We start from the raw sequence: 12,369 nt of genomic DNA, 5'->3' as shown, positions 1-12,369 counted from the left end.
GTAGCTGGATGGGTAGGTGGATGGGTAAGATGGAGTGGGTAGGTGGATGGGTAAGATGAGAGTAGGAGTGGATGGGTGGATGGGGAGGTGGGTGGGTGGATGGGTGGGTGGATGGGTGGATGGGTGGGCGGATGGATGGGTGGGTGGATGGATGGGTGGATGGGTGGATGGGTGGATGGGTGGATGGATGGATGGGTGGATGGGTGGGTGGATGGGTGGATGGGGAGGTGGGTAGGTGGATGGGTGGGTGGATGGGTGGATGAGTGGGTGGATGGGTGGATGGGGAGGTGGGTGGGTGGGTGGATGGATAGGTGGATGGGTGAGTGAATGGTGTGTTCTCAGCAACAGCCAGAGGACCACTCCTGTCTCCCTGTCTATGCTGAGTTGCTGGGGTTTCTGGCCAGAAAGAATCATATAGGCTGTCCATAAAACAGCTGGAGAGGTGGGTAAAGTTTACCCTGTAGAAGACAAGGCTCAGGGGAGCAGGAGAGCTGCCTTTGAATATTTAGAGGGCTGTCCCTTGGGAGTAGGCAAGGACACCCCTCCTGAGCCTCATGGCTGCACAGGCGGACCAAGAACCCGCGGCAGAAGTAGTATGGAGGCAGATGGTGTCTTGAGGCTCAAGCTGCCTGCTGGTTCCAGACACCTCCTTCTCTTCTGGGACTTCTGCCAAATGGTAAATGGAACCCGATTTTTTTGCAAACTTACATTTTTAGTTCTGAAATTGGTGATGACTCCAAACATTTTTATAATTAACAAAGTGTCTTGGCTGGGTATGATGGCTTAGGCCTGAAATCCCAGTGCTTTGGGAGGTCAGGGTGGGAGGATCACTTGAGGCCAGGAGTTCCACACCAGCCTGGGCAACATGGTGAGATTCTGGCTCTACAAAAAGTTGTTTAAAAAATTAGCCAGAAGTGGTGGTGCACGTCTGTGGTCTCAGCTACTCGGGAGGCTGAGGTAGGAGGATTGCTTGAGGCAGGGAGTTCGAGGCTGCAGTGAGCTGTGATCTCGCCACTGCATTCCAGCCTGGGTAACAGAAAGAAACGCTGACTGTAAATGAACAAACAAATCAACAAAGTATCTTTTTTTTTTTTTGAGACGGAGTCTGGCTCTGTCGCCCAGGCTAGAGTGCTGTGGCCGGATCTCAGCTCACTGCAAGCTCCGCCTCCCGGGTTTACGCCATTCTCCTGCCTCAGCCTCCGGAGTAGCTGGGACTACAGGCGCCCGCCACCTCGCCCGGCTAGTTTTTTTTTTTTTTTTTTTGTATTTTTTAGTAGAGACGGGGTTTCACCGTGTTAGCCAGGATAGTCTCGATCTCCTGACCCCGTGATCCGCCCGTCTCGGCCTCCCAAAGTGCTGGGATTACAAGCTTGAGCCACCGCGCCCGGCCACAAAGTATCTTTTTTTAAAAAAAACCCAATTTTATACTTAAGCATAATTAAAAATTACATTATTGTGATGGAGATAGGGTCTCACTGTGTTGCCCAGGCTGGTCTCAAACTCCTGGGCTCAAGCGATCCTCCTGCCTTGGCCTCCCAAAATGCTGGAGTTACAGGCACAAGCCACCATAGCTGGCCAACAAAGTGTCTTTTGAATGAAAGCAAAACACTCACAGTCCCAAATGACACAGAGATGTTTACGATGAGAAGTAACACTGTGCCCCCAACCTCCCCACCCCAGTTTATCTTCCCAGAGTCTCCCCAAGAGCTGCTTCCTGTGACTCCTGCTGTGCGTAGTTCTGCTGACACTGACCTGGACAGCTCTGCGCCATGCACAGCATCTCTTTTCTCTGACTTACCACATTTTAGACACTACCGACTCCTCCATGTGAAAGATGGGAATTTAACTACATCACATTACCCTACAAACTTCATTGTTAATATAGTTATTTTTATTTCTTCTACTGCTTTTTTGGTAACTTTATTTATTTATTCATTCATTTATTTTTTTTGAGATGGAGTTTCGCTCTTATTGCCCAGGCTGGAATTCAATGGTGCAATCTCGGCTCACTGCAACCTCTGCCTTCCAGGTTCAAGTGATTCTCCTGCCTCAGCCTCTTGAGTAACTGAGATTACAGGTGGCCACCACTATGCCCAGCTAATTTTTGTATTTTTAGTAGAGACGGGGTTTCACTATGTTGGCCGGGCTGGTCTTGAACTCCTGAGCTCAGATGATCCACCCACCTCAGCCTCCCAAAGTGCTGGGATTACAGATGTGAGCCACCATGCCCAGACTTTTTTGTTTTTGAGACACAATTTTGCTCTGTTGCCCATGCTGGAGTGCAGTGGTGCGATCTTGGCTAACTGCAACCTCTGCCTCCCAGGTTCAAGTGATTCTCCTGCCTCAGCCTCCCAAGTAGCTAGGACTACAGGCATGTACCACTACACCCAGCTAATTTTTGTATTTTTAGTAAAGATGGGGTTTCACCATGTTGGCCAGGCTGGTCTGGAACCCCCGACGTCAGGTGATCGCCCACCTCTGCCTCCCAAAGTGCTGGGATTACAGGCTTGAGCCACTGCACCTGGCATATTTTTTAAATTAACTTTTAAAGACAGAATCTTGCTCTGTCACCCAGGATGGAGTGCAGTGGTATGGACACAGCTCACTGCAGCCTCAAACTCTGGGATCTAATCATTCCTCCCATGTAGGCCTCCTGTGTAACGGGGACTACAGGCATACACCACGCTGCCAGCTACTTTTTGTATTTTTGTAGAGATGGGGTTTCACCATGTTGCTCAGGCTGGTCTCGAACTCCTGAGCTTAAGTGATTTGGCTGCCTCAGCCTCCCAGATTGCTGGGATTACAGGCATGAACCACTGCTCCCGGCCCTCAGTAACTTTAAGTAATATTCTTTCTGCTATTAGGGAAACAGGAGCCTAGGAGAGCCAGGATCACACCATCTTAAAACCAACTTCATCTTAAAACTAGCAAGGGACATTCCTTGGCAGTCACATCGTACTGAGATATTTACAAAGGAGAAAACATCTTAAAGATACCTGCAAGGACACACTCCTACAACTGTGGAAAGTCCAGATGTTCCAACAGACACAATAATATATGCTTTCAAGGTAATTATACTTATGCTTTATGAACTTATACTAAAATGTCAAGGATAGTTTTCTTTAAATCAACCGAATAATAAATTCTGTCATGCTGTCAGCCCACCCGCACGTAGGCACAGCTTAGTTTAGTCTTTATACAGATAAGACCCCCGTATAAGAGAAACTTAAAGCTGGTGCATTTCCTCTGCTTTCTGAGGTTGTCCCACTCTGTAACTGAGTGGCTTTCAATAAATGAGCTTTTAGGCCGAGCACGTTGGCTCACGCCTGTAGTCCCAGCACTTTGGGAGGCCAAGGCAGGTGGATCACCAGAGGTCAGGAGTTCAAGACCAGCTTTGCTAACGTGGTGAAACCCCATCTGTACTAAAAATACAAAAATTAGCTGGGTGTGGTGGCGAGGGCCTGTAATCCCAGCTACTCGGGAGGCTGAGACAGGAGAACCACTTTAACCCGGCAGGCGGAGGTTACAGTGTGCTGAGATCACGCCACTGTATTCTAGCCTGGGCAACAGAGTGAGACTTCATCTCAAAAAAAAAAAAAAATCAGAAACAAAAAGACACATTTTGTATTCAGTACTTCTCCCATTATCCATGAGGACACATCCCAAGAATCCCAGCGGATGTCTGACACCAGAGATAGTGCCAAAGCCTACACAGACTGTGCTTTTTTTTTTTTTTTTGAGACGGAGTCTCGCTCTGTGGCCCAGGCTGGAGTGCAGTGGTGCGATCTCCACTCACTGCAAGCTCCGCCTCCTGGGTTCACGCCATTCTCCCGCCTCAGCCTCCCGTGTAGCTGGGACTACAGGCACTTGCCACCACGCCTGGCTAATTTTTTTTTGTATTTTTTAGTAGAGACAGGGTTTCACCATTTTAGCCAGGATGGTCTCGATCTCCTGACCTCATGATCCGCCTGTCTCGTCCTCCCAAAGTGCTGGGATTACAGGCTTGGGCCACTGCGCTCCACCAGACTGTGCTTTTTCTTATACATGCATACATACATACATACATATCTACGAGAAGGTTTAATTTATAGATTAGGCACAGTAAAGTTATTTCATAGAACTTTTCTTTTTTTGAGATAGGATCTCACTCTGTCATCTAGGCTGGAGTGCAGTGGCACGATGACCACTCACTGCAGCCTTGAACTCCCTGGCTCAGGTGATTCTCCCACCTCAGCCTTTTGAGTAGCCGGGAGTAGAAGTATGGGGCACCACACTCAGCTAATTTTTTTTTTTTTTTTTTTGGTAGAAATGGGGTTTCACCATGTCGTCCAAGCTGGTTTTTGTTGTTGTTGTTTTTGATACAGTGTCTTGCTCTGTCAGCCAGGCTGGAGTGCAGTGGCGTGATCATGGCTCACTGCAGCCTTTGCCTCCTAGGCTCAGGCGATCCTTCCACTTCATGCTCAGCTAATTTATTTATTTATTTTTGTAGAGACAGGGTCTCCCTATGTGGCCCAGGCTGATCTTGAACTCCTGGGCTCGAGCAATTTTCCTGCCTTAGCCCCGAAAGTGCTGGGATTACAGGCATGAGCCACCATGCCTGGCCAAATTGTGCATTTTAAAAGGGTATGTTTTGGTTGGGCGAGGTGGCTTACGCCTGTAATCCCAGCACTTTGGGAGGCCGAGGCAGGCGGATCACAAGGTCAGGAGATCGAGACCATCCTGGCTAACATGGTGAAACCCTGTCTCTACTAAAAATACAAAAAATTAGCCAGGCGCGGTGGCAGGTGCCTGTAGTCCCAGCTACTCGGGAGGCTGAGGCAGGAGAATGGCATAAACCTGGGAGGCAGAGCTTGCAGTGAGCCGAGATCGTGCTACTGCACTCCAGCCTGGGCAACAGAGTGAGGCTCCGTCTCAAAAAAAAATAAATAAATAAATAAATAAATAAATAATAAAAAAAAAAAAAAAAGCCTGGGCGTGGTGGCTGACGCCTGTAATCCCAGCACTTTGGGAGGCCGAGGCGGGCAGATTATGAGGTCAGGAGATCGATACCATCCTGGCTAACACGGTGAAACCCCGTCTCTTTTAAAAATACAAAAACTTGGCCGGGCGCGGTGGCTCAAGCCTGTAATCCCAGCACTTTGGGAGGCCGAGACGGGTGGATCACGAGGTCAAGAGTCGAGACCATCCTGGCTAGCACGGTGAAACACCGTCTCTAGTAAAAAATACAAAAAACTAGCCGGGTGAGGTGGCGGGCGCCTGTAGTCCCAGCTACTCGGGAGGCTGAGGCAGGAGAATAGCGTAAACCTGGGAGGCGGAGCTTGCAGTGAGCTGAGATCCGGCCACTGCACTCCAGCCTGGGCGACAGAGCGAGACTCCGTCTCAAAACAAAACAAAACAAAACAAAAAAACAAAAAAAACTTAGCCAGGCATGGTGGCGGGCGCCTGTAGTCCCAGCTACTCGGGAGGCTGAGGCAGGAGAATGGCATGAATCCAGGAGGCAAAGCTTGCAGTGAGCCAAGATCACGCCACTGCACTCCAGCCTGGGCAACAGAGTGAGGCTCCGTCTCAAAAAACAAAAAGCAAAACAAAACAAAACAAAAAAAACTGGGCTGCGCGGTGGCTCACGCCTGTAATCCCAGCGCTTTGGGAGGCTGAGGTGGGCAGATCACCTGAGTGTCAGGAGTTCAAGACCAGCCTGGCCAACATGGTGAAACCCTATCTCTACTAAAAATACAAAAAATTAGCCGGGTGTGGTGGCGGGCTCCTGGCATCCCAGCTACTCAGGAGGCTGAGGCAGGAGAATGGCGTGAACCTGGGAGGCGGAGCTTGCAGTGAGCTGAGATTGCGCCACTGCACTCCAGCCTGGGTGACAGAGCAAGACTCTGTCTCAAAAAAAAGAATTAGCTGGGCGTAGTGGCACGTGCCTGCAGGCCCCAGCTACTCAGGAGGCTGAGGCAGGAGATTTGCTTGAACCCAGGAGGCAGAGGTTGCAGTGAGCTGAGATGGTGACATTGCACTCCAGCCTGGGCAACAGAGTAAGACTCCATGTCAAAAAAAAAATAATATGTTTACTTTCACACTCACCTCTGACCTCCTCTTGGGAAGACGAGGTTACTGGTGCCCTCCCCTTCTCTTCCACTTTCAGATTTCTTCCCGGTCAGCCCCTAACACTGAATGTAAATACGGTCCAACATCAACCTGCAAACAAACACCGACATAAGAGTGCAGTTGGAAAGGATCTCGCAAAGGAACAGAATCTTGTGATCATAATTGTAATAAACATAATTGCCGGGTATTGAGAGCTTACAGATTCCAGGGCTCCGGCTCTGTTTCACAGGGGCCACTCAGTAGACCTCATGGCGACCCTGAGGTCAGGTACCACATTCCCATTTTACAGAGGAGGAAACTGAGACATCATATGACAACGAAAAGGTAGCAGAGTTGGGATTGGTGCCCAGGCTTGCCAAGTTGAAAAGCTCTCGGCCACCTTGGAGAACATGGTTCTTGTGGTCTGAAGCATCACCCTGCACTGGCTTTCTGTTGCCAAGGATGGGTTTTCCTCACTGGTGCCCACCTACACTCATTTGTGTCATGTGGTTAAGCCCTTTTGGCAACGTAAGACCTTTCCCAGGAATGTGCCTTGGTGCAGAGGAAGACAGTGGGGGCAGGCCCCCTCCCTGGGATGCTCCACCCTCCCTGACCTCACATGGGTACAACCTGGGCCGTGACCGAGACCTGCTGCGCGGCAGACAATGGGAAGCCTGTGTGTCGTCCTGGGTGCTGGAATTAGACAATATTTAGCTTTCCCTTGGTGGAAAAGCCTTTCCCCTCCCGCTTTGGGCAGGAACTGGTTCCTGTTGGGTGGGGCCTGGCTGCTACCCCACCCCCACCCGGTACCTCTCTGGGCTGCTCCCTGCCTGTGTCCCTGAGCACTGATTCCAGAGGTTTAATCATTAACGGGCACGTTTGGCCTTCGGTTGTGGGCTGGAATTTAGGACCTGTGCCCAGGAACAATGATCTCCGACACATTATTTTGTGTAAAGTAACTTTTCGCTGCCATTAGCTAATAAAGCTGGAATAAAGTGAGGTCCATTAACCAGCACTGGCCTCTCGGCCTCTGGGGCTCCTTGGGAGGGACCCAAGGGACTCGCCTTTTGAGGACTGTGAAATCGCTGCTAGAAAATGTGCTTACAATTGTGGTCCAGCACTGAAGCCGCTCAGTATGTTTTTAGTCCCCTCTGTGTGGCAACCCCGCGTGTGGTTTTGGGGACTGGCAGAGTGCCCTGGAAGCGTGCCCACGTGCTGCAGATCCACCAGAGGAAATGCTGGGGAAATGCTGACGCCTGCTTTGCCCCCTGTTTCAGGGTCACCGAATGAGAAGCTGTTGGGATGAATGGCTCCCCACCCTCCTAGCCCGGGCCAGGGGTCGTCCAGCAGCAACGCCCACCTCCCTTCATCATGGGAGGAGGAGCTAGCGCTCCAGTCAGCCCTTTTCATCCTGAGCTGTTTGCTGGAAGTCACCAGTGGGTACCCACAGCCCAAGCCTCCTCTCTCTCCTTCCCCCAACCTCTGAGACAGCTGGCTGGATGCTCCCTCCAGCCCCATTCCCTGCCCTCTCCCGAGGACAGCTCTGTCGGCAGCAGGGCCTCCCAGCAAGAGCCAGCAGCTGCGCTATTTCTGCTGCTCCAGCATTTCGGGGGCAGCTGACGGGAAGGGTAGGGGCAATTTAGAGAGGCCCACTGGCGGGGATGGTGATGGGACTCCACGTCTCCCGCACGGGACTCCCCCTCCTCACTGGGCTTCATTCTTAGGGTCCCCCGTTGTTCTTCCCGGGCACAGCCCTCCCTCTCTGTGCCTTGTTAGCTCATCCCAAGTCCACCCTGCAGCCAGTCGCCTCCGTCTTGGTGCAGCCTGTCTCCATGGCCCCGCCGGAATGCTGACCACCCAAGGGCCAGTGTTACAAGGGGACCCCACCAGCCTTTCCTATGGAGGCATCCAGAACCCTCTGGCTTCTCCCCATCTTCCTGCCCTCCCACATTTCTGCCTCCCTAGCTGTGCCCCCAGCCCCAGGAACATGAGGCTGCAAACTCAGAATCTGCCTTCGCCTCTGGTGAGCTGCCAACTCCCCCTTGGGCAGGCCTGTCGCCTGCAGCCTGTATCTGTGTTGCCCTCCACTGCTGTGGCAGTGCCCAGGGCAACTGGTTGGCACACTCGGGCTCAGGGACAACCTCACCGTCAGCATGTGGTTGTGCATGGAATGTGGAGCCGGTCAACCAGCAGCTTTCAGACAGGGAAGGGCCGAAGGGCCCAGGCCACACAGAGGGCCAGGGCCAGCACCCAGGCACTGGCCGCCACCACCTGTTTTCCCCCAGCAGCCCTGGGTTCTCCTTGGGTGGCTCTGCTCTGTGACTGTGGGCTGGCTCTTGGACCTCGGTTCCCTGCTGTTCTGGGAGGCTTGGGGCCTAGCTGAACTCAGGGCCTTCCTGCCTGGCAGCCCCTGACACCGGATGGCCAGACACACTCCCACAAACTCCACCCGGCCTCTTGTTGGCCACCGGAAGGGCTGGCTGGAGCTGCAGGATGTGCACACCCCTGTTGAGGGCTTGCCCACTGCCCCTCTGGGAGCCTTCCTGGAATCCAGGAAATGAAGGCACTCTCAGGCAGGACACCCAGTCAGATCTACCTCGCTACAGGGCTCCAGGCCCTGTTCCTGGCCCTGCCAGGGAAGCCAGACCCAGCTGCCCAAGAGCAGACCCTGCCTGCAGAAGCGCTCCCAGGGGAGACAGCCAGGATCTCACTGGGAACAGACCCCCCAGGTTCTTTCCAAGCCTGCCCTTCCTTTGCCTCCCTGCAGCCTCCTCATCCCCCTCAGCCCACCCCGGCCGAGAGCAGCCACCGCCCAGCTTGCCCTGCCATGGTTCCCTGCTCAGGCCACAGTCCCCTGGATCAGAGTGGTCTACTGGTCTCTGCTACTTTTAGGATCAAACCTAAAATCTTAAAGAACTTGGCCCAGAGAGAGCTGGCTCTGCAGACCAGTGGGGGAACGGGTAGACTATTCCGTGTGCAGGGTTTGGACAACTCTCAAGAGAGAAAGCTGGTTTATTTCCCATCGTCTGGAGAGAGCCACTCCAGAGGGTTTAAATAGCTTCCAACATAGAAAATATTCGAGCGTGGGCCCTCCCGAGGCGGGGCGCTCACCCCCAAAGTGGGGTGACTCTCCAGGGTCATCACTGCAAGCACTCGATTGCATAAAAGCCCCGCTGGCTCTGGGCACAGCCAGGAAGGTGCATCCCCCCAGACAAACAAGCTGTATTATCTCCAGCATGTGGGACAGGGAGGTTATGTTCTCCAGATGTTAGGGAGCTGCCTCCTACTCCCCAGTCCTGCCCAGGCTGATCGCCTGCTAAATGCTTTATGTATGTGCCAAATGGCAGCGCTTGCACCCTGGGGCTGGATGGAACAGCAAGGAGGCCTCGGGACTGGGTGGGGGCCTTGCTAACACCATGGGAGGACCTGTGAGGACCAGCCCTGGGGAACTGCGCCTGGCCTCAGGCACTCCCCTCCTGGCCTGGGACAGAACTGTACAGCCTACTCCAGTTCAGTGCCAAGTGGAGCCACTTCTGCAGGGCAGTGGGCTGGGTGGGGATGCCACATGTGAGCCGCAGTCCTGGCAGGGACCTGGTTAACCTTGCCTTACACACGCAAGGTAGTCCCTGGACACCACCAAGACCAACCAGCTCCAGCCTGGTCCCAGGGAGCTTGTCTCCAGAGACCAGCAGGCAGGGCAGGCAGAAGCTGCCCTGATGGGACACTGCGCATGTCGAGGCGATGCAGACAGACCTGACACAGCCCCTGCCGCTGCTCTGCGACCCAGTTCCCTGAGCCTGGCTTCTCTCAGTTGTGGACAGGGGTAAGAATAAGGGCATCTGCCTCAAGGGTGGCTGTGAGTGTGAGATGGCGCAGCCCAGGTGCCCGGGAATAGTCAGCACTTGGGAAGGTGCCCTGGGTGTGCCCCAAGCACACAGTGCACACAGGGTGGAGATGAGGGGCTCCCACAGGTCTGGAAGGTTTCCGGGGTCTGCACTGGATGACCTGGGCTGACACGTGGGCAAGAGCACCCTGGTCTGCAGGGCACAGGATGTACAGAAACTCCAAGGCCAGGGGGATGGCGAGAGGGTGTCCCACTAGAGGGCCTGGAGAGCCGCTGCGGTCTGGGAGGGACTGCGTGCCAGGCTTTCCTCCTGGGAGTCTCCCGGCCTCTGGCTGTCTGTCATGTCTGGGAGCCTCCTGGCCTCCTACTGTCTGTCATGACTGGGAGCTTCCTGGCCTCCGGCTGTCTGTCATGACTGGGAGTCTCCCGGCCTCTGGCTGTCTGTCATGTCTGGGAGCCTCCTGGCCTCCGGCTGTCTGTCATGACCTCTGGCTCCCAGAAGGCCTGGGCTTGTTCATTTCCACTCAAGATTCCCAAGTCAAGGGTAATGGCACATGCCTGTAGTCCCAGCTGCTCTGGGGGCTGAGTCAGGAGGATCACTTGAGCCCAGGAGTTTGAGTCCTGAGGAACATCTCAAAATAATAATAATAATAATAATAATAATAATAATAATAATAAATTAAATTAGAAGACGATCCGCCCAGCACTTTGGGAGGCTAAGGTGGGCAGATCACTTGAGGTCAGGAGTTTGTGACCAGCCTGGCCAACATGGTGAAACCCCATATCTACCAAAAATGCAAAAATTAGCCAGGTGTATTGGTGTATGCCAGCAACTCCAGAGGCTGAGGCAGGTGGATCACCTGAGGTCAGGAGTTCGAGACCAGCCTGCCAACATGGGGAAACTCCATCTCTACTAAAATACAAAAATTAGCCAGGTGTGGCGGTGCACATCTGTAATCCCAGCTACTCCTGAGGTTGACATAGGAGAATCGCTTGAAGCCAGGAGGTGAAAGTTGCAGTGAGCTGGGATCGTGCCACTGCATTCCAGCCTGGGTGACAGAGCAAGACTCCATCTCAAAAATAAAGCAAAATAAAATTAAAATTAAAAAAGATTCTCAAGATGCCCCCAAAGGACTTAGCAAGTGCCCAGGAATGAGGGCTCTGTAAAGGTCCGTTTGCGAATCTATCTTGTCTCAAGCTTCTCCTCACTCTCCTTCTCAGCAATGCACGAGCTTGGTCCTTGAAGTTGTTGTTGTTGTTGTTGTTTTTCTGTTTGTTTTTGAGACAGGGTCTTGCTCTGTTGCCCAGGCTGGAGGGCAGTGGCACCATCATGGCTCACTGCATCCTCGACCTACCAGGCTCAAGTGATTCTCCCACCTCAGCCTCTTGAGTAGCTGGGAGCACAGGTGAGCATCACCATACCTGGCTAATTTTTGTATTTTTGTAGAGACAGAGACTTGTTATGTTGCCCAGGCTGGTCTCAAACTCCTGGGCTCAAACGATCCTCCTGCCTCAAAAGTACTGGGATTACCACCCAGCCTCCCAGAGTACTGGGATTACAGGCACGAGCCACCACGCCCAGCTGGGTTTCTTTACAGAAGAGGGAAGTGAGGCTTAGGGAGGAAAGAGCTTGCCCAGAGTCCCACAGCTGGTCCAAAGCCAGTCCCAAAGCCCATTGTTCTCCCACAGGGCAGCCCTGGTTCTGCCATAATTGCTGTGTGCCCCTGAGTTAATCATTTTCCCTCTCTGGGCCTCCATTTCCCCATCTACAAAATGATATCTGAGGCCCCTTCTGGCTTGGATGGCTCCACAGTGGACTTTCCTGCCTGATGGCCATGGCGGTTCCTGAGGAGTCGGCCCTGGCCTCACAGGGAGGCCAGTTACCAGCCTTATGCTACGAGACCCAGCATATCAACCCCAAGCCAGACGCCCTTCATCCGGGCCCTCACCCACCAAATGCTGCAAACTCTGCCAGGCGCCCTTCATCCGGGCCCTCACCCACCAAATGCTGCAAGCTCTGCCAGGCGCCCTTCATCCGGGCCCTCACCCACCAAATGCTGCAAAGTCTTCATGTCACCGTCCCTTCTCCAGGCTCTGGTTAGAGAACCAGCATTCAGAAAAGCTGACCCAGGACTCGCAGGAAGTGCGGTGGGGGCACCCTGGCCACTACTCCCCTATCCTTTCAGTAGAGTCTGCCCCAGCCTGAAGAGGTTTTATCAGGGGACCTAGGGGGGACCAAAGAAGGGGATGGTCTTGGCTCCATCCACAGCCACTAAGGATCACCCCGTCTCATACCACATCCCAAATTCCTTTGACCCAGAGTTCCCCCATGCCTGCTCCCTGCCAGCTGTCAGGGATCCTAGGGGAGGTCTCCCTCCGGTGGTCCCTCCAGCAAACTCCTGCATGCTCAGGAGTGTCGTTGTCCTCCCTCAGCCAAG

General features: G+C 53.3%; 1 long non-coding RNA gene across 1 annotated transcript; it reads left to right on the top strand.

The window, feature by feature from the left end:
• Positions 1-317: 317 nt before the first annotated feature.
• On the top strand, positions 318-6,417 carry LOC108587000. The gene is made up of 3 exons (XR_001905141.3): positions 318-676; positions 2,865-3,068; positions 6,146-6,417. It is a non-coding gene; the product is annotated as an uncharacterized LOC108587000 (long non-coding RNA).
• The last annotated feature ends 5,952 nt before the right edge of the window (positions 6,418-12,369 follow it).

The sequence above is a fragment of the Papio anubis genome, chromosome 7, assembly GCF_008728515.1.
Source record: "Papio anubis isolate 15944 chromosome 7, Panubis1.0, whole genome shotgun sequence".
Classification (NCBI taxonomy): domain Eukaryota; kingdom Metazoa; phylum Chordata; class Mammalia; order Primates; family Cercopithecidae; genus Papio; species Papio anubis.
The sequence above is the reverse complement of the archived record's forward strand: the minus strand, read 5'-3'. Positions and strand labels throughout refer to the sequence as shown.